General features: G+C 38.5%; 1 long non-coding RNA gene across 1 annotated transcript in view; it reads right to left on the reverse strand.

Annotated features, from left to right (window-relative positions):
• Window positions 1-799: 799 nt before the first annotated feature.
• LOC129392247 (uncharacterized) overlaps window positions 800-22,905 on the reverse strand; it is a 40,685-nt gene continuing 18,579 nt past the window's right edge. Inside the window, exons 2-3 of the long non-coding RNA XR_008617810.1 lie at window positions 8,328-8,468; window positions 800-1,089 (exon numbers count right to left, since the gene is read on the reverse strand). This is a non-coding gene — a long non-coding RNA (uncharacterized lncRNA). The remainder of the gene's footprint in view (window positions 1,090-8,327; window positions 8,469-22,905) is intronic.

A 22,905-nucleotide genomic window follows, 5' to 3' on the forward strand; every position in this document is an offset into this window, starting at 1 on the left:
TTTATTCCTCAATTTATAAAGCCTAGGAATAGACTCATTGAAATATAGTTTGTTCTTGACTTCTAAATCATGGACTTCTAATATCTGAAATTCTAGGCTAACAATTTAGGCTTAGCACATTGAAGTAAAAGATCAATTTTTTCAGCATAGTTTCCTTGATCAAAAAAAGAAGGGAAGATTTTCCCTAAAGTTTTGATAAGTGATAAACTTCAGAAAGTAGCCAAGTGTATTAAGCAGAAGGAAGAGTGGAAACAATTTCTTAAAGGTTAAAATTTTATTTGAAGTTAGAACACTGCAGAAAGGTCTAACTTTGAAAAGCAAATTCTCTGTCCTTGATTTTCTGTAACTCCGGCTCTAAATGCTCCATCTACCACATCTTAAAGATCATTATGACAATAGAACATGACCTTGCGTTGTATACAAAAGGGTACGTTTAAAGCGAATATTTCTGCATTGAGTACTATCTCCCAGTGAATGTTATTTTGAGACTCTTTTACTTAGACGAAAGCACCAATACATAAAAACAGCCAATGAGTATTTATTGAATTCCTTCCTAAAACATGACTGACAGAAGAGGAAGAACTGCTTAATAACTTAAAAAAATATAATATTCACTTAACCATAGTCCGCTATTCACATTCATATTTAAAGTCAGATAAGGTAATAGTCAGATGAATAAGTCAGTTTGTCTTTGCACATGTGTTTAAGAAGCACACACACACAGGTTAATGTATGCCAGTCAGATTTCATTTCTATTTCTCTGAAAATGACTAAGTAGCAATGTTCGTTATGCCCCAGCCAGGAATTTAGCAGAATGTATGGGGTAAGAGATCCATAAGGGGATATATTTCCAACTAGAGCTGGAGGATTAGTTGAATTCCCGTTTGTCAATCTAAGAGCAATGGCGTTAATACTTGTATGAGTGAAAATCAAAAACAACTCCTGTAAGAGCCATCAAAGTTTTGTTGACCAATTGGTTAAATGAGAAAAGAGATTAACCATCTCATTAAGAGAACTGAAAAGCGTTGATTGAGCCAGCAGGGAGCTCTGAAAACGATTTTCCTCTTCTTGGAGCTGCCACCTGGTGCCCTGAGAATAGACAAAAGTGGCACGGTAACCATGTATGTGGAAATTGTGTCCAAATATATTAAGCAAACAACCGTGAAATGTAAAGCCCCATGAAAGGGACACCTAGGTGGTTTGGGCTCACCACACAGCTGCTCTCAGGACCCAAGGGCAGCTGCTCCTAGCTCCATCCTGTGAGATCCCTTTAGCCTTCTCTTTCTGGGCAAATCACCCAATGAAGCAAGCAAAGCAGTCTATTTATACCTGTTCAATGCACAAAGAAAAATCGCAAAGCTACGTCTTAAAAATGCTTTAAGAAATGGACTGTGTCCAATTATAAAATAGAACCCTGGTTATGACACATACTGCACAGAGATTTAAATTGTATCTTCTTCCACTGCCTCACCGCCAACTCTTAGAAGTAAAATATAAGCCTTAGAACAAATTAATGAGTCTTTAGGGTCATGCAAGAAATATCATGCTTTTTGTCTCAGCCGCAAGACCCGTTAGCAAACTTGGAGTGGCAGCTGCCTGCTCAAGCTTGCTGGATTATTACTTATCCTAAGAACAGTGAAACAATTGTTCATAACCTTTTGCACCAGTATTCTATAGGAACATGTTTACTGGACAAAGTTTCAGGAGAGATATCTTAAAGGACTTGTTACTTTGAAAAAAGTTGGATACTCTACTATGCATGTAATCATACTTATATAATATTTATGATGTTGGGGGTTTTTTGCCTTCTGCTTCCAAAAATATTACATGTTCATGCCTTTGAAAGGAGGAAATATACAGAAAACCAAAACCAGGATCATGGAGCTTTACTTGTTTCCTAATTCGTTTTGTTCACTTCGTAAGACATCATAAACATTTTCCCATGTCTTTAAATATTCCTCTAAAGAATGAGCGCACCATGGAATGCAACACTCTAATTTTAACAATCCTTGTTTTTGAATATTTGGGTTACTTCCAAATTTGCTATTATAAATTACACTTTGAGGAACATGCTTATACATAAATCTGTCTGCATGCCTTTATTTGAGATATATTTTTTAAAGTGGTGGTCAAAACACTGTAGGTATTTTTAAAGACTTTGATAAGTGTGGTCAAATTCAGACAGCCCCTCTGATTTATGTACACGAGAAAGTGAAAATAAATAATCCTGTGGAGTATTTCCTGGCAATAGCTGACCACAAAATGGCCACGCCTTTGCTTTGATAGAATTCTTCACTGCAAGGGCAATTGGTTGATCCTTCTTGACCACCAGATGTCAGTCTAAAACACAGCAAACTAAACTAGCCTAAGGAGGGGAAAAGGGGAATCCACTTTTAGGCTTAAATACTTGGTAACATGCTAAAGAGACTGGGCTTTATCAAATAAACAAACAAAAACAATGAATAGCATTCATTAGATCAAGCAAAAAGACACTGGAGGAACAGATGTCTTTCAATGGACTTCAGGTTTAGGACCTCTAATCTGCTTTGCTTTGTATTTCCCTAAAACCCTCTTCACACACTGGCCTCACAGCTGAATCTTTTCGGAAGTATTAGTTTCCTTGGAAGCAGTAAAATGTTTCATGTCAACCCATGAACTTATTCACTAGCTCACAATGAGACACATCTCCTGGGGTAAAATGAAATGCTTTAATTAGATGTTTTGGGGTTTTTTATTTAGTAGCTAAACAGGGAGTATCACCAAGCACGGTAGAGTGGCCACTATGAGATGGCCCTCCATGTGGACTCTGGACATCCATTTCAGTGGACGCTCTCTGATTTCCTTTTCCTGTCTCTGAGAAAAGGACGTGCCACACTCTAATGCATTTGGAGTTTCCAAAGATATGGTAGAGCTGTTCTCAAGCGCTATAACTGACACCGTGATGCCACCGCCGGCACCAGCCAAATGCAGTAGGAAATTCTAGTTTGATGGGCGAGTGCAACTATATGAGCAAAAGATACATAAAAAGGAAAATAAACGCAAGGGTACCTCACAGTGTGCCAACACTATGAAAATGAACCGAGGCTTTAGTCTAAATTACGCGAAAGAAACTAAAAGGATTTATTATTGAGATCGGTGCTAAATTACATAAAAAATATGCATGAAGATGGGATTTCCCTGGCGGTCCAGTGGTTAGGACTGGGCACTTTCACTGCCGTGGCCCTAGTTCAATCCCTGGTGGGGAAGTAAGATCCCTCAAGCCACACAGTGCGGCCAAAAAAAAAAAAATACAAAGAAGAACACTAACATCTGTTGAATAATAATAATAAACCCTTCATACAAGCAAAAGAGGTGTTTAAAAAAAAGCAAAGATAAAGGAAAAGTCCAGAATCTATATTCAAATAACTAAATTGTACCAAACGAGATGTGCATTAAGCCCAGGTATTTTAGATGACACTTGGGTAATGCAGCTAGCAGGAAAAAAATAAATGCACCTTCTCTTAGCCTACATTCATAGAAATGCAGTGAATGTGCTGTTAAAGGAAACGTCTACCTCACTAACCAGAATACACACGGAGTGTTTTGCTCAGGTCAGAGGGGAGATAACAAACTGGACTCCATCTTCAGGGGAGAGAACAGAATCAGAGTCTCAAAACCATGTCCTTTCAACAAAGAATGAAAGTTTTCCTGAAGAGAAGTCTTAGGTGACAGTGTGATAGCTCTCTTCAAATACTGAATGACTGTCATTTTTAAAAGGCAATGGAATTTATCTCATCCTCTCAAATTCACAGAACTAAAATCAATGAGTGAAAGTCACAGGGAGATTGATTTGGAGACACAGCCAGAGCTTACAGCTCTACAGTCTGTGCACTGCAAATGGATGTTGATTGAGAGGATGACGTGTGGCCATGGTCTCACTCAGTGCACCTTTATCTTCACACAATGATGCCAGCAGGGCAGCAAGCCCTGCATCCACCATATGAACTGCCCAGAAGGGACATCCTGATAACAGTGCCTCAAGTGGGTGCCTCTAGCCACTGTACTATCCCGAGCCTCATTGCTTCTAACCTGGACTATAGTAACAGCATCCTTATAAAATGTGTCCATAAATCCTTCACATTTCTCCCTTCAAAAGATGGAACCCAATTCCACTGCCTTCCAATGTAGATGGGACTCAGTGACAGTCTCATTTCTGTTGAATAGAAAACAGAGGAAGGGACAATGTCCTGTTGACAGGCATTATTTCAAGCATGGGCATAATTTGTATTGATAGGTACTGTAACAGTGATTTAGAGGTTGGAGGATGGATCACTGGGCTGTAAGACAGGAGGAAGGTACATCAGTTAGGCCTATTTCTCTAGAGAAGGCAAAAGATAATGAGCTAAACAAAGGGAGCAGTGGAAAAAAAGGAAGGAAAGTCAGCTGTAAGAACTCTTTAAAACGTGGTGATCATTCAGTGGTGAGAATAAAAAGAATAGTAGCTAGGATGCAACAGGACCCATTTTCACCAAGGTAGAAAAGTAAGGAGGAAAAGCAGATGATAAATTTAACCTTGAACAAGTTGAGTTTAAGATGCCTGTGGAATGCTAGTAATCAATTTCTGGTAGGCAGTTTAACAGAATAATAAGAACTTAAGGGAGAGATGGGTAAAGATTTGAGTCACGCTGAAAATGTGGGAGTAGATGAGATTGCCCAGAGAGGATGTAAAGAACCAGCAGAGAAGGAGGCTAAGAACAAAGCTTCAGGGAGATGCAACATGCAAATTACATGTAAAGATAGCACTATTTACAATAGCCAAGGCATGGAAGCAACCTAAGGGTCCATCAACAGATGAATGGATACAGAAGATGTGGTATATATCTATATCTATATATATTGATATATATACATATAGATATAGAATAGATATATATAATGGAATATTAGCCATAAAAAGAATGAAATAATGCCATTTGCAGCAACACAGATGGACCTGGAGATTATCATGCCAAGTGAAGTAAGTTAGACAGAGAAAGACAAACTGTTATATGTTATCACTTATATGTGGAATCTAAGATATGATACAAATGGGGCTTCCCTGGTGGCGCAGTGGTTGGGGGTCCGCCTGCCGATGCAGGGGACACGGGTTCGTGCCCCGGTCCGGGAAGATCCCACATGCCGCGGAGCGGCTGGGCCCGTGAGCCATGGCCGCTGAGCCTGCGCGTCCGGAGCCTGTGCTCCGCAACGGGAGAGGCCATAACAGTGAGAGGCCCGCGTACCGCAAAAAAAAAAAAAAAAAAAAAAAAAAAAGGTACAAATGAACTTATTTACAAAACAGAAACAGACTCACAGGCATAGAAAACAGACTTATGGTTGCCAAAGGGGAAGGGGGTGAGGGAGATAAACTGGGAGTATGGTATTAACAGACACACACTACCATATACAAAATAGATGAACAACAGGATTTACTGTAGAGCACAGGGAACTATATTCAATATCTTGTAATAAACTATAATGGAAAAGAATGTTTTAAAAAAGAATATAGATATAGTCTTATCTATCTATCTATCTTATATGTATAACCGAATTATTTTGCTGTACAGCTGAAACTAGTACAATGTTGTAAATCAGCTATACTTCAATTTAGAAATATTGTCACAGGGCGCCAGGCATGACCCAAAGGATGACCTTGGAGAAGGGGGTTCTGAGCTGCACTAGTTCTAAACTACTTGCAAACTGACTGTGGAAAGATCTTATAACATTTTATTTAAAAAATTATAATTATTCAAAAAATAAAACCATACTTGAATTTAAAAAACTGAACAAAATACTTGTAAGGAGGAGACGTAAAGGGCAGAAAGAAAACAAATCAGAGAGGAGGAGAGTCAAGAGAGACACATCTCAGAAGCCATGGGATTAGAAAATGTCTATGTCAAATGCCTGAAATAAGATGGGAACTTTAAAAAGTAGATTGGACTCGGCACTTTGGAGGTCACCACAGCAATCTTAGTAGATGATCAAGGTGCTGACTATAATAAGTTTAAGAGTGATTAAAAGGAGAAGAGATGAAGACAAGTAAAGGCTATTCCTCCAAGAAGTTTATCATGAAAATAAGAAGACAGAGAAGAGTGGTAGCTAGAGAAGAATGTGTGTGTGCAGGAAATGATGGATTTATTTACTTTTCAGTGGAAGAGACTTGAACATGTTTATAGCTAAAAAAGAAGATAATAGTGAGGGAAAGGGTGAAAATTGGACAACAGAGGGAGTAATCCAAGCAGCAGAGTCTGGGGGAGGCTAGAGGAAGTAAGATAAAGAGCCTATATTAAGGAATCAACTTTGAACAAGCCAAAGGGGATTAGGGAACTCGAAGGAAAGTCGAGACCAGTAGAGTAAGCAAAAAGAAAATTGAGGCTATTCACGATAATAACCACAGTTTTCCTAGGGACAGGGAGTGGGTGGCAGGAGAGTAAATGAAGAAAACCATAGTAGTTTGGAATTTCAACGACGAACAGAGAGGAAGCTGATCAGAGATGCCCGCAAGTATTTCTAAATAGTCCTAGAGACTCCTTTGGTTGGAGACCGTGGATTAGCAGTGGTTCCAGTTTAGAGGATGAGAGGTTTCCTCCGGGAGCTCCCACCAGGCCTGGATGTTGTTAACAGAGAAGGCAGGTGGTGGGATCATCCAAGGTTGGAGATTAGCAGAGCAGATGCCACAAACACATATATGCTGAGGATATTAGAGGGTTGGTAAGAAAATGGCTAAAGCTGCTGTGGTGGACAATACAGGGAGGTTCACTCAACACCCATTCCCAGTCTTCTTCTCCCTTGTCTTCCTCTCCTAGTGAGACTGGAAAGCTAAATACTTTATTTCCCAGTTTTTATTTCAGCTGAAGTTGACCTCATGATCCAGTTCTGCCTCATGATAAAAACCAAAGGCAGCTCTTGCTTTCTTGATAAAAAGGACCAGATGTGGACAGTGTGGCCCTTTTTCACTTGCTGCCCTGAATGTGGAGCAGTCCTAGAGGTAGAGCAGCTATCTGTTAAGTGTGAGGCAATACACACGAGAATCAAAGCCAACAAGCTAAGGGTGGTGGGGAGGAAAGAAGGAAAGTGCCTGGACCCATGATGACATTACAGAGCATGTTATAGGTTGAATTGTGTCCCCCCAAATTCATATATTGAAGTCCTAACTCCCAGTACCTCACAAAGTGACTTTATTTAAAGATAGGGATTTTACAGAGGTAAGTCAAAACAAGGTCAGTAGGATGAGTCTTAATCCAAAATGCCTGGTGTTCTCATAAAAAAGAGAAACAGCATATGAAGATGAAAGGCGAAACCAGGAGATGCTTCTACAAGTCAAAGAATGCCAAAGATTGCCAGCAAACCACCAGAAGATAGGAGAGAGACATGGAACAGATTCTTCCTCACAAACCTCAGGAAAAACCCACCCTGCTGTCACCTTGATCTTGGATTTCTGGCCTCCAGAACTGCTAGTCAATAAATTTCTATTAAGTCACTCAGTCTGTGCTACTTTGTTATGGCAGCCCTAGAAAATGAATACAGAGTGCCTAAAATCCCTGTGGTAACCTTCTACCTCTAAATTCTCTATTGCATGAGAAAAGTAAGCACCTACTTATTTAAACTAAACCACTGGTTGAATTTTCTATTTCCTATAGTGGAATGCAATCTTAACTAAGAAATGTAGAAGGGGAAGAAAATTGTCATAAAGGGAGGTGAAAACTGGGATGAAATGGTTGAGTCAAGGATTTCAATGAGGTCAAAGACAGAGTGTGCATTTGGAGGTTAGAGTAAAATGGACTTTAGAATTTCAGAAGTGGAACAGTTGCACAGAGTGAGATCATAGGTGTGCCCATGGGTATAGATTTCTGCAGTCTAGATGATAGTTATGGAAGGTAAGGACATCAGGGAACAGTGAAGCCACGGTGGTGGATTACTGATGCCATGGATGCCGAAGTCATTCATCATGAGATTTGAGGAGATAACATGGAAAGACAGAGACCACAAAGAAAGACCAGGTGTTGAGTAGATGTGAAGGACACCAAGGAAGGTGATAAAATCTGAAGATAGGAGCTTCAGGAGAGGGAAAGATTTTGCTCAAAGGATGAAAAGCAATGGTTTAGGAGTTATGATAGTCTGATAACTGGTAGAATTCTAACACCATCTCCAGACTCCATGGTAGATGAAATATGGGAAATAGAATCCATCCAGCACAAGAAAGCTACAAATGAAATATAAGTTTGAACTTGAATGATACATATACCTTAAAATGTTATCACCTGAATTAGTCAAATAATTAATGCCAAATAAAATTTAAGAGCTTAAATTACCTGAGAAAGTGAGTTTCAAATTTGGAAGTGGCTTTATAGGTGTTTAGTTCAATCTCATACCAGTGCAAGGGTCCTCATCCTTGAATTTCATCTCAAGTTGAAGGTATATCCGTGGCCTGAGAGTTTTCCTTGATTATGTGCCTGTGTGTGAGGAAATAGAGAGAAAGACTATTTAATGACACATTGTTCCAAATATGTTGATTCAGCAGATTATTTTTAAATACACCCCATTTAAACTCTTTTTTTCCCTCAGATTCCAGTACAAAGAGGTCTTTTTCCGAAGAAAGAGCACTTGTAACTATAAATATACACTGACAAATTGCATACAGAAAGCCTCAGAAAATACGTTAGAATATCAGAGTGCTAGCATTCCACAATTTGCAAATGACAGTAATACATATGTTAACTACACTCAATTTTTCAAAATCATTTCACTCAATTTTTTGAACTACTACCATTGTCCCTCAGGAGAAAAATAAAGAAAAAAATTACACCTCCAAAGTGAGGCATATTTCCTTGATGTGCTTTTTCCCTGGTCTTCCAGAAATCTACCAGACCCAGAGCTGTAAAAAGAATAACATTCTCTTTGTATGGGGGAAAGCTATAGACTTATAACTAAATCAGTCTGAGCAAAGTACATTACTATTTTTTCTCCCCTCTCCCTCTTCTATTAAAAACAAGGGGGAAAAAAACTTAAAAGCAAAATGATCTGAAAAGTGCTTACTGATGGGAGGAGAGGCCTTTCTGGATTTAGCAATTTGTCAGGCTGACATTTACTGCCTGATGCATACCAGCTCACGAAATTTTGTGGAGAGCTAGACTGTGTGTGACAGACCCCTCTGGCTATTAGTTGGAGAGCTTGTAAACACAGATATGCATTTGGATTGGGTTTGTGAAGAATGAAAAATAAGTACTGATTAAGTGATGCAAATTATATGGTGGAGAAGCATAGCATACCTGAGGCTGTAAATGTCTCAATGTTTAATAAATGAGAAATGCTCACTGTAAAGGACTCCCAGGAATAACTAAGTTTGTGAAGCCCCCCGACTCCCCTCGAAGTATAGAGAGTTACTGTGAGAAGGCAAATAGCTCTGTACACAGACAGTAATCAGCCTCTACAAAAAGTACATTTTCTTTTTCTGGGGTCGAAAAAATTAAATTATCCTAGAGGTGATATTTTTCAGAAATACGCAGCTCTTAAATGAAATAAAGCTGCTGAGATATACAAAGACACACAACTTTCTTTACTTTTCCATACTTGCACTTGGCTTACCAGTCCCAATTTTCATTGCAAATAGAACTGCTTGATGGTACTATTTCAACTTAATTCTTGGGATTTACTACTCAGGCTCTTTGGGTTCATTTCTCTTCAATTCAGGGTTTACTCCCTCCCTTACTCCCAGCTGGCATCTGGATTTAGGAAAATTGATGTAGCATCCTGCACTAGCTGGTGGGTAGGTGGGATGTATTGAGTCTGCGTGCTGTCCTCTGTTCTATTTTTTAAAAAAAACAAAAACTGATTCAGACACTTGTTAAAATGATAAGGAAGATTTTATTCGACTGTTGAAGTAGGGGTTTGCAATAGGAAAGAGAAATTGGAGTCTACTGCCAATACAGCCCGGACAAGTGGAGATTTATAGCCAAGGAGCAGAATGAAGGGGTCAGTGGATAGAAAATTACTCAGACAAGATATCAAGCGGAGGGGAATTCTTGCTAAACTGACCTAACAAGATTCTTGCTAAAGGTGGGCCAAGGACTTATCCATAAAGGCAGGGAATGAGGAACTTGATCAGATGTCATAGGTGGGAGATGACTTAGCAGGACTCTTTGCTAAGACTCGGCCAGGCAAGCCAAAGACAGGACAGGACCAAGGTCAAGGCCAACTTTGCGGGCTTGGAGAAGCCTGACTAAATCGTGAGTTGTGTTGAAACTGAGGTTTGTTATTCTTGGCAGTTTTCTGCTTGAAGGTCATATAAGAAGAGGTTAGAGATAGGAAAGCAGATTAGTAAAACTACCTGCATAAAGATCATTGTGAAGCTATGAAACTGAATGAAATTGTCCTCAAAGAGAGGATAAAAGAAAAACTTTGTGGAACACTTTTATTTAAGGAGTAAATGGCAAAAGACAAGTTAGAAAGAGAATAAAAAGCAGCAGTGAGGTAAAGATCACAGGAGCTACAGAAACCAGTGGAGAAGATAGTTCGGAGAGAGAAGACCACATTGTAACTGTCCTTATAGTTCATTTCCTATCTTCTTAGGGACAGAGAAGATGAAATCAGGTCATTCGCTGAAATTGAGAGATAGTGTTGCTATGGACATCTAGGGGGAAAAAGTTTAAAAAAGGATAATAGAGGAATGAAAAAATTGCTAGACTGTTGGGAGGATAGAGCAGAAATTAGAGCATGAAGCTACAGGACATCACATGAGAATGCTTCTTGTGGACTCCCCTAAAGATCACCAGGAAAAGGTCTTTATCAAGCCAAGCTAAGTTTATTAGACTGCAGTAAGAGAGAAGAGCACCTTGATAGAGCATTAGTAGCATCCTGGAAGAGGGATGTCAAGTCAGAGGAGGATGCTTGTAGGATTTAGAACCTGACTGAATGATTTTTAGGCAGGTCTTGCCAACCACGAAGCTGGTTGGGCTTATGCAGAGTTATGACATCATAATTTTAGAGTAATGTGCACAGGGAGGCAAGGGTCTTGAAGGGAATCTTGATGATCAACTTGTCAGTCACGTTTCTCAGGAGAAATAGTTTCCTGGAGCAAGAAGTTAAGTTATTTTGTGCTTGCTCTCAGTATTATTTAACACAGGGACAGGAAAGTCTACCCAGTTATTATTTAGCACAAACACAGGACGTCGTTTTAGTTTCAGCTTTCATTTCATAATTTTCTCTGGAGATAGCAAGCAAAGAGGCAGAGTAAAAGGGGAAATGTGGGATTATCCAGATCTGAGAACTGATAAGTTGTGCAAGCTCCTGGTGAGGGCGGTGACATAGTCAAGCCTGTTAAAGAGAACATAGTTGAAATAGCGGATCATAGAGTAAGAAGGCAGGTCAAGACAGAAGAGGGTCCAAAGACTAGAAGAGGGTAAGGAGCAGAGGTTGAAATACACAGTAAATGCAATGAGAGTGAAGATTTGAAAAGGTTAAATGATAAGAGGGTGAACTGAGAAAGAATAACTACATAGTTTAAATATGAGGGGTGAAAAAATGATATCACACTTTTACTAATTACAAGGAATAGGTTTCCCTAATTATACTAATATGTATATAGTAACCTGGAATAAATGGTTCTCTTGTCCTTTTCCCCAGTGTTCTGACTGATACATACATTCTCATACTTTAAAAGCAGTTCAAATCTCTGTGAAGCTTTTCTCCTCTCCCAAGTGTCTCCTCTGGACCATCACACCACATTCGGCCTAGGTCTCCGCAGTGATTCCTCTCACAGTATGCTGTTTACACAAGTCAGGGAAGGGAAAACTATCTTGCTTTTTAAAACCAAAACTGCCTGCAGCCACTTCTGCCTCTAAGTCAGTGGGAGATTTTAGCTATAGAGAGTCTTCTATTGAATAAAATATGCTCACAGTCCATTGTGGCTGTGACCTCCAGAGTATGATTTGGAACAGTCCAGTGAAATTAAGAGAGAATGAAACTGCTTTGCATTTAAAATGAGCAGGAATTTGGGGAGGTTGGAGGCAAACAAGGGAAAAATGTAAGGAGACTAGAGAGAGAGCTAAGGAACAAGCCACCTCCATAAATAGGTGGCTGGTGGAGTGAAGTTGTGGGGTCCCGGTAGTGAATGTGGCCTAAGAGATTCTAAAAAGGGAGTAGGGTAGCATTCACATTCAATTATCTTCTGTTTGGTCCTCTGTCACTCCATCACCCCAAAACTTTAATAAAGTGCATTGCTTGCAAGAATGCCTTATGTTTTGCAGGAAATTAAGGGAAAATGGCTAACTCCACATCTGGGTCTGTTCATGGCATAGAAAATAGAATAGCCATGGAAGGCAGGACACAAGGAAAATCAAGTCATTGGAGACTTCAGGAAATTAGAGTGAGGTGACTGTGAGAATATAAGCCCATGGAATCTAAAACAACAACAAACAACAACAAAACTTTGCCAGAGGTGATGGGCTTCCTCTGGGATGTGCAGTAAGTGTTTGAATATTTTTTCCTAAATATCCAAGGAAAGGGGACCCCAGTTGTCATTTGGGATGCATGTATAATTATATATACATTCTGCTTTTGACACAGAGTAAGCGGTCAATAAGGATTTGTTAAGTACATGGATAAAAATTCATGGATAAAAAACCAATTCTAGGGCTTCCCTGGTGCTGCAGTGGTTGAGAGTCCGCCTGCCGATGCAGGGGACACGGGTTCGTGCCCCGGTCCGGGAGGATCCCACATGCCACGGAGCGGCTGGGCCCGTGAGCCATGCATGGCCTCTGAGCCTGCGCGTCCGGAGCCTGTGCTCCGCGGCGGGAGAGGCCACAGCGGTGAGTCTGTGCTCCGCGGCGGGAGAGGCCACAGCGGTGGGGGGCCCGCGTACCGCAAAAAAAAAAACAAAACCAATTCTATTTTATTAGGGCAAGAAGATCAGATACTGTCTTGCTGGTGTGAGAAGGCATCAAAAAGTAGGAGAGCATATATTAAATTACATCTTCAAAGACCAATAACAGGAAAGTGGCTCATATTTACATGTCATGTACTACCCTTGAAAAATATGGATAATAAAGCTGGGAGAGTAACATGCAGTTACTAAGAGAAGGTAAAACGTAAGGGGAAATGAAATCCTTACGAAAGATTATAGGAGTGAGCAAAGATTATCAGAAAGAAATAATGACCAGGTTGACAAGCTTAACCTCAAAAGTACAGTGTGTTATTTATTCTTATGTCACCTCAGTAAGGCAGACAACAGCAACACCTATACAAGAGCAAACCAGAGGCACACACACAAAATTGTGCTGGTCTATAACATTCCGCCAGTCAGTGATAGTGTCCAAGCCCAGTTTCCTACTCTAACGCTGACAGTGAGAAAAACCAAGAGTGCAAAGGAAAGACCACTTTTAAAAATTGGAAGATCCTCCGCCAACCTTCCTGTAAGTGTTAAGCCCTGTTTGTATTTCATTTCACTACCCGTCTCTCTGTGGAAAGAACCACACCTGGCACACACCTGCTGTTGTTTTTAACATTAACCTTTTGGACAATTTCAGATAACACTGGAGGCATTCTAGGGAATTAAGAATCACTATAATAGCAGTAAATTGTGATTTAAAAATAATGTAATAGTGACTTGTGTTTCAGATACCTAATCATTTTTTCCATATCATCGTGATAGAGTCTAAAGCAATAAATTGTGCTTCAAAAAATTAGATTTACAGCCACATTTATAATATTAAAGCACTTTTCAGACTAAAGCAGAAAAATGAAGATTAAGGCAAGAGGTTTTTTTTTCTTTATTTATAGAATCAAGGCAAGGAGAATAAATTCAAGATGATAGAAGTTGTTGTGGATGGAGTTGAGGTGTGAGGATTATTTCAAGCCATAACATCACTCCACATAAATATGTAACTCTAGTACCAGCTTTCTTTACATAGTAGAGAGAAACAGACTAGATTTAAAAGTCAAAAGCTGTTAATTGTCTTGTTGTACTGTTAGGAGTGACCTAGCATACATAATACAGTATATAAAAGCTTGCCGTACAGACTACTTTATGGACTAATATGGTACTGAAATAATTATTAGAATATTTAATGGCAAAGTACAAAATCTTTATTCTCCTCTCCTGGAAAAATCCACAGTGGTCTCACTTCTCATTTTTGAAAAATGATTTCTAATACTTGATACCAGATGACTTTTGCCAAGTGCTTTTAGAATCTGGATAAGGTTGTTCTGAGACACAAAGCACTGAACACTTTTTTTTTCCCCTTTCTTTTCTTATTGTAAAAAATAAGGACTCCATTCAACCTTCATCATGTCATTTTACAAAGCCAACCAAATCACTTATTTTATTCCCCTTCATATTTTCCAGAAGATTTCTAGGCAATTTTTCAGAAACCACTTTTCCTTCATTTTAAGAAAAGAACCTTCCCTCACTATCCCTCACGGTTACCTTTCATGTCTGAGACTGACTTTATAATTTTACTATCTATATGCCCATCATTATAGATATCCTAAAACAAAGCTAAGTCATTGACCAGAAGACTGCTGAAATCAGGACAAATGAGGCTATTTATTCACAGTTTATAATGGCAAGGAAGTCAGCCACCATCACTTGCATTTAGCAGAGACTCAAAGATGGTCAAGGAAGTGAGAAAGCTTGATCATGGGGGGCAGGGGGAAAGCTTCAAGTATGATCTGATTGGAGGTTGATGGCATTGAGAAGCTGAAGAAGGGAAAACTAAAAGCAGGGCGTCACTGAGCCCCACAGAGAATTTCAGCCATCACGAACTTCAGTTATCGAGGGATAATATTATAAAAGTCTTATCTGTATTTTACACCACAGGGGAAATTCTATGGACGTTGCCATAATTGCTGCTCACATTTTTCAGTCATCACAACAAATAAAATACGTATCCACCATTAAAATGAAATAAAATAAAACAAAAGCAGGGCATCAAATGTAATTGGTTTGGGGAGCATATTTGGCTTTTTCTGGCTGTCTTGAGCTGGAAGCAAAGGCAAAAAATATGGAAGCTGACAGCGACTGACCATGTCCTGCCCACTGTGGTACACTTGCTGCAGAGGCTGTACTTTGACTTCCTGCAGTGGTTGCTGCAGAGAGGTTGTGGGTCAGAGTTCTATTGTCATATATGATATGGTCTGGCCACTGTTGTATATGCAGTCTCTCATCTCCCCTTTTGGTCCATATCTTACTTTTCAGAAGGTAACCAATTTATGGAAGGCTAAAGATCCAACTTCCACTTCTCAGAGATTGTTTAGCCACCTTCACAATCAACTGCAGAGCAAGATTGTCTTGACCTTTTTATTATATAATCATGGTGATCATATGATGAGAAAGTGGCTATTCGAGGCAGAATGCAATGGACCGACATAACGAGCATTGTGATAGCAACAAGAATAATTAACAGTTCCTGTAAAATGCTTGAACCAGGAATTCCAATCACTCAACCCAGGCCAAGAACCAATTTCATAAACCATGAGAATCAACCTTAGAGAAACCAGTATCTTTTTCATTATGGTGATGTATAACCTGTTCAACCATGTTCTCTCACTGATACGAGTAGAGCAAGAATTAGCAATGGCAAAGACGCCACCATGACTAGTGAACAAGAAATCTAGAGCAATGCAACTGTTCATCACTATTCATGTGAATGTGTTGAGACTAATCTGTATTCCATCTAAAACAGAGGTGGTAGCATTAATACCTCTGCCAAAGCTAGTGATAAGTTTCTTACAGTCTTTTCCAGTTGTATGATTCCCACAGGTGGGAATCATACTGCTCTGATGGTTTGCATAAACAATGAGTCAGTAATTCCCCCAGGTAGAATACCCGAATAATCAAGGGTGGCATTGTTTTAGAGTTTGTGTCTGAATCAGAATTTCCAGCCTTGAGGATTTATAGAATTAAGGTCTCTTTGTACAGACAAGTCTCAGAGTACTACTCCTAAGGTTTATGAGGCGTTGGTCTGAGGCAAACAGGACCAGGCATTCTGGACACAAAGGAAGCGGTATCTGGTAGAGGTATACAGAAAACCAGGGAAAGAGGAGTAGTTCATGGCAGAAGGTCAGAACCAAGACTTTACATTAGTTGTGTCACATATTTGTATCTGTTAGTCTCTTACAGGTAGTAAGTATTTGGTCCACCACCCTTCACAGGTTATTAAGTTCAAATTTAGAATAACCTTGGTTATCATCAGAAGATTGTGACTTTGCTGTGTCCCTCTCTTCTAGAAAAAAAGAAAAAATTATTACACGTTGATTTGTTTAAGGTCATTTGTCCACCCTTTGCCAGTATTAGATAACACAAAAAGGAAGCCCCAAGAGAGCAGAAAAGGATGAAAAGGAATGGCTTGATTCTACGAAGGATGCCAAACAAGTGGAAACCAATAACAAAACCTGAGTATTAAACTGTGACTAAACAGCCAAGGAATGCAACACAAAGAGAGCATGGTTCAGACCAGGTGCTGACTTTCCATGTCAGCGTGAATCTGACAAGTCATGAGCAGCAAGCACAAGGGGCCTCTGTGTGTACCGCACCAGGTTGAAGGCTGGGGTTCACAGCATTGAGCAGTGCACACTGCATCTTGGTGGGATCTCAGAGAAAACACGAGTAAACAAATACCACCCAAATGAGAACCAACATAGGCTATTTGTTCGAAGTTTGCTATAGCAAAGGAGTCAACACCATCACTTGTGTTTGGGAGAGACTGAAAGATGGGTAAGGGAATATGAAAGCTTTATAGTGGGAAAAAAAGGGATGGCTTCAGGTATGATATGTTTGGAAGCTGCTGGATGGGGAAACCGGAAGGAGGCTACCTAGAAGCGAGGCATCTTATATGATTAGTTTGGGGAGTGTGTTGGCTTTCTTTGGTTGGTCTTGTGTTGGAAACAAGAGAAAAAAATAGGGAAGTTGACAGTAATTGACCAAGTCTTGACCATTCTGAACTGGTTCCTACAGAGGTTGTGGGTCAGAGTTCTGTTGTCATATGTGTTCTGGCCATTGGTCATTGGTCCATTTGTTCTCTTGGAGCCAAAGTATCTATTTTCCTTTCATAAAAAAATTTATTGTTCCACAGTGTCTTTGTCTGTTCAAGCTGTTATAACAGAATACCATAGACTAGTGGCTTATAAACAGCAGAAATTTCTTTCTCAGAGTTCTGGAGGCTAGGAAGTTCAAATTAAAGTACCAGCAGACTTGATTTCTGGTGAGGGCTTGTGTCCTGGTTCATAGATGGCCATCGTCTCGCTGTGTCCTCACAGGGGAGAAGAGGGGCCCCTTTTACAAGAGCACAAATCCCAAGCATGAGGGCTCCACCCTCATGGCCTAATCACTTCCAAAAGGCTCCACCTCCAAATACCATAACATTAGGCATTAGGATTGAACATATGATATGGGGGGAACACAAACTTGCAGTCTATAGCACACAGATATAACATTTAAGCAGGGAGGACATCTTGTTTGTTTGTTTTTTTTTTTAGGACATCTTGTTAAGAGCATTAGTTAAAGTAAGAATAAGACAGGATTTTTTAAAGAAAGAGCTTCATCTTTGAGATGCTCTTTTCTAGTTATTCTAGTAAAAACCAGGCTGGTTGGCCTTTAAGACTATAAGTAATCATGTTCATCTAACATGATATTCATTAAATTAAGCTCTTGATTTTTAAACCTCTTGCTATGCTTGCCAAAACTTGGGGTAACCAAAGCAAAAATAATTCAAAAATATATAATAAAAGCTGATTAATTGATTTCTTCAATTCAGAATGTGTTATACTTCAGATAAGAAAAATACTGAAGTTATTTACTAACAAAGAAGTATTTTGCTAAATAAATTATTATGTATACCTAAAAGTCAAAAATATCTCCTTTTCTTTTCTTTTTTATATTTTTTCAGTTTTATTGAAATACATAATTTAAAGGAATACAAAACAATGATGTGATATATGTATATATTGCCAAATGATTACCACAATAAGTCTAGTTAACATCCATCACCTCACATAGTTACATTTTTCTTTCTTGTGAGGAGAACTTTTAGGATCTCCTCTCTTAGCAACTTTCAAATATGCCTATGGTATTATTAACCATAGTCATCATGCTGTACATTACATCCTCTGAACTTACTTATCGTATAACTGGAAGATTTTACCTTTTGACTACCTTTACCCATATTCCCAACCCTTACCTCACATCTGGCAATCACCACTCTGTTCTCTGTTTCTATTAGTTTGAGGTTTTTAGATACCATGTATAGGAGAGACCATACAGTATTTGTCTTTCTCTGTCTTACTTATTTCACCTATAATAATGCTCTTAAGATCCATCCATGTTGTCACAACTGGCAGGATTTCCTTCTTTCTCATGGCTGAATAATATTCATTTATTTATTAAATATATTAAATAATATCTAATATATCCATTGTTTATATATATCACATTTTTTGAACACTTAGGTTGTCTCCATATCTTGGCTATTATAAACAATCCTGCAGTAAATACAGGGATGTAGATACTTCTTCAATATAGTACTTTTTTAAAAATTAATTAATTTATTTATTTATTTAGTTTTGGCTGCGTTGGGTCTTCGTTGCTGCATGTGGGTTTTTCTCTAGCTGTGGCTAGCGGGGGCTACTCTTCATTGCAGTGCATGGGCTTCTCATTGCGGTGGCTTCTCTCATTGTGGAGCACGGGGTCTAGGCGCAGGGCCTTCAGTAGTTGTGGCACATAGGCTCAGTAGTTGTGGCTCGTGGGCTCTAGAGTGCAGGTTCAGTAGTTGTGGCACACAGGCTTAGTTGCTCTGCGGCATGAGGGATCTTCCAGGACCAGGGCTCAAACCCATGTCCCCTGCATTGGCAGGTGGATTCTTAACCACTGCGTCACCAGGGAAACCCCAATATAGTACTTTTGTTTTCTTTGGATATATACCCAGAAGGAGAATTGCTGGAACATGTGGTAGTTCTGTCTTCAATTTTTTGAGGAATCTCCACACTATTTTTCACAGTGACTTCCCCAATTTACATTCCCACCAACACTGCACAAGGGTTTCCTTTTCCCCACATCTTACCCAGCGTTTATCTTTTGTCATTATGATGATAGCCATCTCAACAGGTTTGAAATGATATCTCATTGTGATTTTGATTTGCATTTCCCCAATGATGAGTGATGTTGAACACATTTTCATGTACATGTTGGTCATTTATATTCTTTGGAAAAATGTCTATTCAGGTCTTTTGACCATTTTTCAATTGGATTATTTGATTTTTTGCTAATGAGTTGTATGAGTTCTTTTTATAATTTGGTTGTTAACCTCTAATCAGATATGTGGTTTGCAAACATTTTCTCCTATTTCATAGGTTCCCTTTTCATATTGCTGATTGCTTCTTTTGCTGTGCAGAAGCCTTTTAGTTTGATGTAGTCCCATTTGTTTATTTTTTATTTTGTTGCTTGTGCTTTAGGTGTTATAAACAAAACAATCATTGCCAAAACCAATTTCAAGGAGCTTTTCCCCCAAGTTTTCTTCTACACTACTCAATTTTAATTTGAGTAGTGTAAGATAGGGGTTTAGTTCTATTTTTTTACATATGAATATCCAACTTTCCCAGCACCATTTAATGCAGAGACTGTCTCCTTTAGTATTCTTGGCTCCCTTGTCAAATATTAGTTGAGTGTATATGCATGGGTTTATTTCTGGGCTCTCAATTCTGTTCCATTGGTCTATGTGTCTGTTTTTATGCCAATACCATACTGTTTTGATTACTATAGCTTTGTGATATAGTTTGAAATCAGGCTATGTAATGCTTCCACTTTATTCTTCTTTCTCAAGATGTTGGCTTTTGGGGTCCTTTGTGGTTCCAAACAAATTTTAGGATAGTTTTTTCCTAGTTCTGTAAAAACTGCCATTGGAATCTTGACAGGGATTGCATTAAATCTATAGCTGGCTTTGAGGAGTATAGACATTTTAATAACATTAATTCTTCCAATCCATGAACATGGGATATTGTTCCATTTACTTGTATCTTCCTCAAACTCTTTCATCAATGTCATAGTTTTCAGTATAGAGCTCTTTCACCTCCTTGGTTAAATTTATTACTAAGTATTTGTGTCTGTTTTTATGCCAATACCATACTGTTTTGATTACTATAGCTTTGTGATATAGTTTGAAATCAGGCTATGTAATGCTTCCACTTTATTCTTCTTTCTCAAGATGTTGGCTTTTGGGGTCCTTTGTGGTTCCAAACAAATTTTAGGATAGTTTTTTCCTAGTTCTGTAAAAACTGCCATTGGAATCTTGACAGGGATTGCATTAAATCTATAGCTGGCTTTGAGGAGTATAGACATTTTAATAACATTAATTCTTCCAATCCATGAACATGGGATATTGTTCCATTTACTTGTATCTTCCTCAAACTCTTTCATCAATGTCATAGTTTTCAGTATAGAGCTCTTTCACCTCCTTGGTTAAATTTATTACTAAGTATTTTTGTCTATGATACTATTGTAAATGGGGTTGTTTTCTTTATTTCTTTTTCAGATGATTTGTTGTTAGTGTATAGAAATGCTACTGATTTTTATTTTAATTTTTAAATTTAATTTTATCTATTTTTTTATACAGCAGGTTCTTATTAGTCATCAATTTTATACACATCAGTGTATACATGTCAATCCTAATCGCCCCATTCATCCCACCACCATCGCCACCCCCCCGTGGCTTTCCCCGCTTGGTGTTCATATGTTTGTTCTCTACATCTGTGTCTCAACTTCTGCCCTGCAAACCGGTTCATCTGCACCATTTTTCTAGGTTCCACATACATGCGTTAATATATGATCTTTGTTTTTCTCTTTCTGACTTACTTCACTCTGTATGACAGCCTCTAGATCCATCCACGTCTCAACAAATGTCCCAATTTAGTTCCTTTTTATGGCTGAGTAATATTCCATTGTATATATATGTACCACATCTTCTTTATCCATTCGTCTGTCAGTGTGCATTTAGGTTGCTTCCATGACCTGGCTATTGTACATAGTGCTGCAATGAACATTGGGATGCATGTGTCTTTTTGAATTATGGTTTTCTCTGGGTATATGACCAGTAGTGGGATTGCTGGATCATATGGTAATTCTATTTTTAGTTTTTTAAGGAACCTCCATACTGTTCTCCATAGTAGCTGTATCAATTTACATTCCCACAAACAGTTAGGTCTTCTGCCCATTTTTGGATTGGGTTGTTTGTTTCTTTAATAATGAGCTGTTTATATATTTTGGAGATTAATCCTTTGTCCATTGATTCATTAGCAAATATTTTCTCCCATTCTGAGGGTTGTCTTTTTGTCTTGTTTATGGTTTCCTTTGCTGTGCAAAAGCTTTGAACTTTCATTAGGTCCCATTTGTTTATTTTTCTTTTTATTTCCATTACTCTAGGAGGTGGATCAAAAAAGATCTTTCTGTGATTTATGTCAAAGAGTGTTCTTCCTACATTTTCCTCTAAGAGTTTTATAGCATTTGTTCTTAAATTTAGGTCTCGAATCCATTTTGAATTTATTTTTGTGTATGGTATTAAGGAGTGTTCTAATTTCATTCTTTTACATGTAGCTGTCCATTTTTCCCAGCACCACTTATTGAAGAGACTGTCTTTTCTCCATTGTATATCCTTGCCTCCTTTGTCATAGATTAGTGGACCATAGCTGTGTAGGTTTATCTCTGGGCTTTCTTTTTTTTCTGTCTTGTTCTATTAATCTATGTTTCTGTTTTTGTGCCAGTACCATATTGTCTTGATTACTGTAGCTATAGTCTGAAGTCAGGGAGTCAGATTCCTCATGCTCCATTTTTTTCCCTCGAGACTGCTTTGGCTATTCGGGGTCTTTTGTGTCTCCATACAAATTTTAAGATTTTTTGTTCTAGTTCCGTAAAAAATGCCATTGGTAATTTGATAAGGATTGCATTGAATCTGTAGATTGCTTTGGGTAGTATAGTCATTTTCAAAATTTGATTCTTCCAATCCAAGAACATGGTATATCTCTCCATCTGTTGGCATCATCTTTAATTTCTTTCATCACTGTTTTATAGTTTTCTGCATACAGGTCTTTTGTCTCCCTAGGTAGGTTTATTCCTAGGTATTTTATTCTTTTTGTTGCAATGGTAAACGGGAGTGTTTCCTTAATTTCTCTTTCACAGAAAAACTTAGCCTGCAGTTTTCTTTCTTTGTGATACCTTTGTCTGGTTTTGGTATCAGGGTGATGGTGTAGAATGAGTTTGGGAGTGTTCCTCCCTCCGCTATATTTTGGAAGAGTTTGAGAAGGATAGGTGTTAGCTCTTCTCTAAATGTTTGATAGAATTCGCCTGTGAAGCCATCTGGTCCTGGGCTTTTGTTTGTTGGAAGATTTTTAATCACAGTTTCAATTTCAGTGCTTGTGATTGGTCTGTTCATATTTTCTATTTCTTCCTGGTGCAGTCTTCTATTGATTTGAGTCTTCTCCCTTTTTTTCTTGATGAGTCTGGCTAATGGTTTATCAATTTTGTTTATCTTCTCAAAGAACCAATTTTATTGATCTTTGCTATTGTTTCCTTCATTTCTTTTTCATTTTTTTCTGATCTGATCTTTATGATTTCTTTCCTTCTGCTAACTTTGGGGCTTTTTTGTTCTTCTTTCTCTAATTGCTTTAGGTGTAAGTTTAGGTTGTTTATTTGAGATGTTTCTTGTTTCTTGATGTAGGATTGTATTGCTATAAACTTCCCTCTCAGAACTGCTTTTGCAGCATCTCATAGGTTTTGGGTCATCGTGATTTCATTGTCATTTGTTTCTAGATATTTTTTGATTTCCTCTTTGATTTCTTCAGTGATCTCTTGGTTATTTAATAGTGTATTGTTTAGCCTCCATGTGTTTGTATTTTTTACAGATTTTTTCC

The sequence above is a fragment of the Physeter macrocephalus genome, chromosome 7 (genome assembly GCF_002837175.3).
Source record: "Physeter macrocephalus isolate SW-GA chromosome 7, ASM283717v5, whole genome shotgun sequence".
NCBI classification, from domain to species: domain Eukaryota; kingdom Metazoa; phylum Chordata; class Mammalia; order Artiodactyla; family Physeteridae; genus Physeter; species Physeter macrocephalus.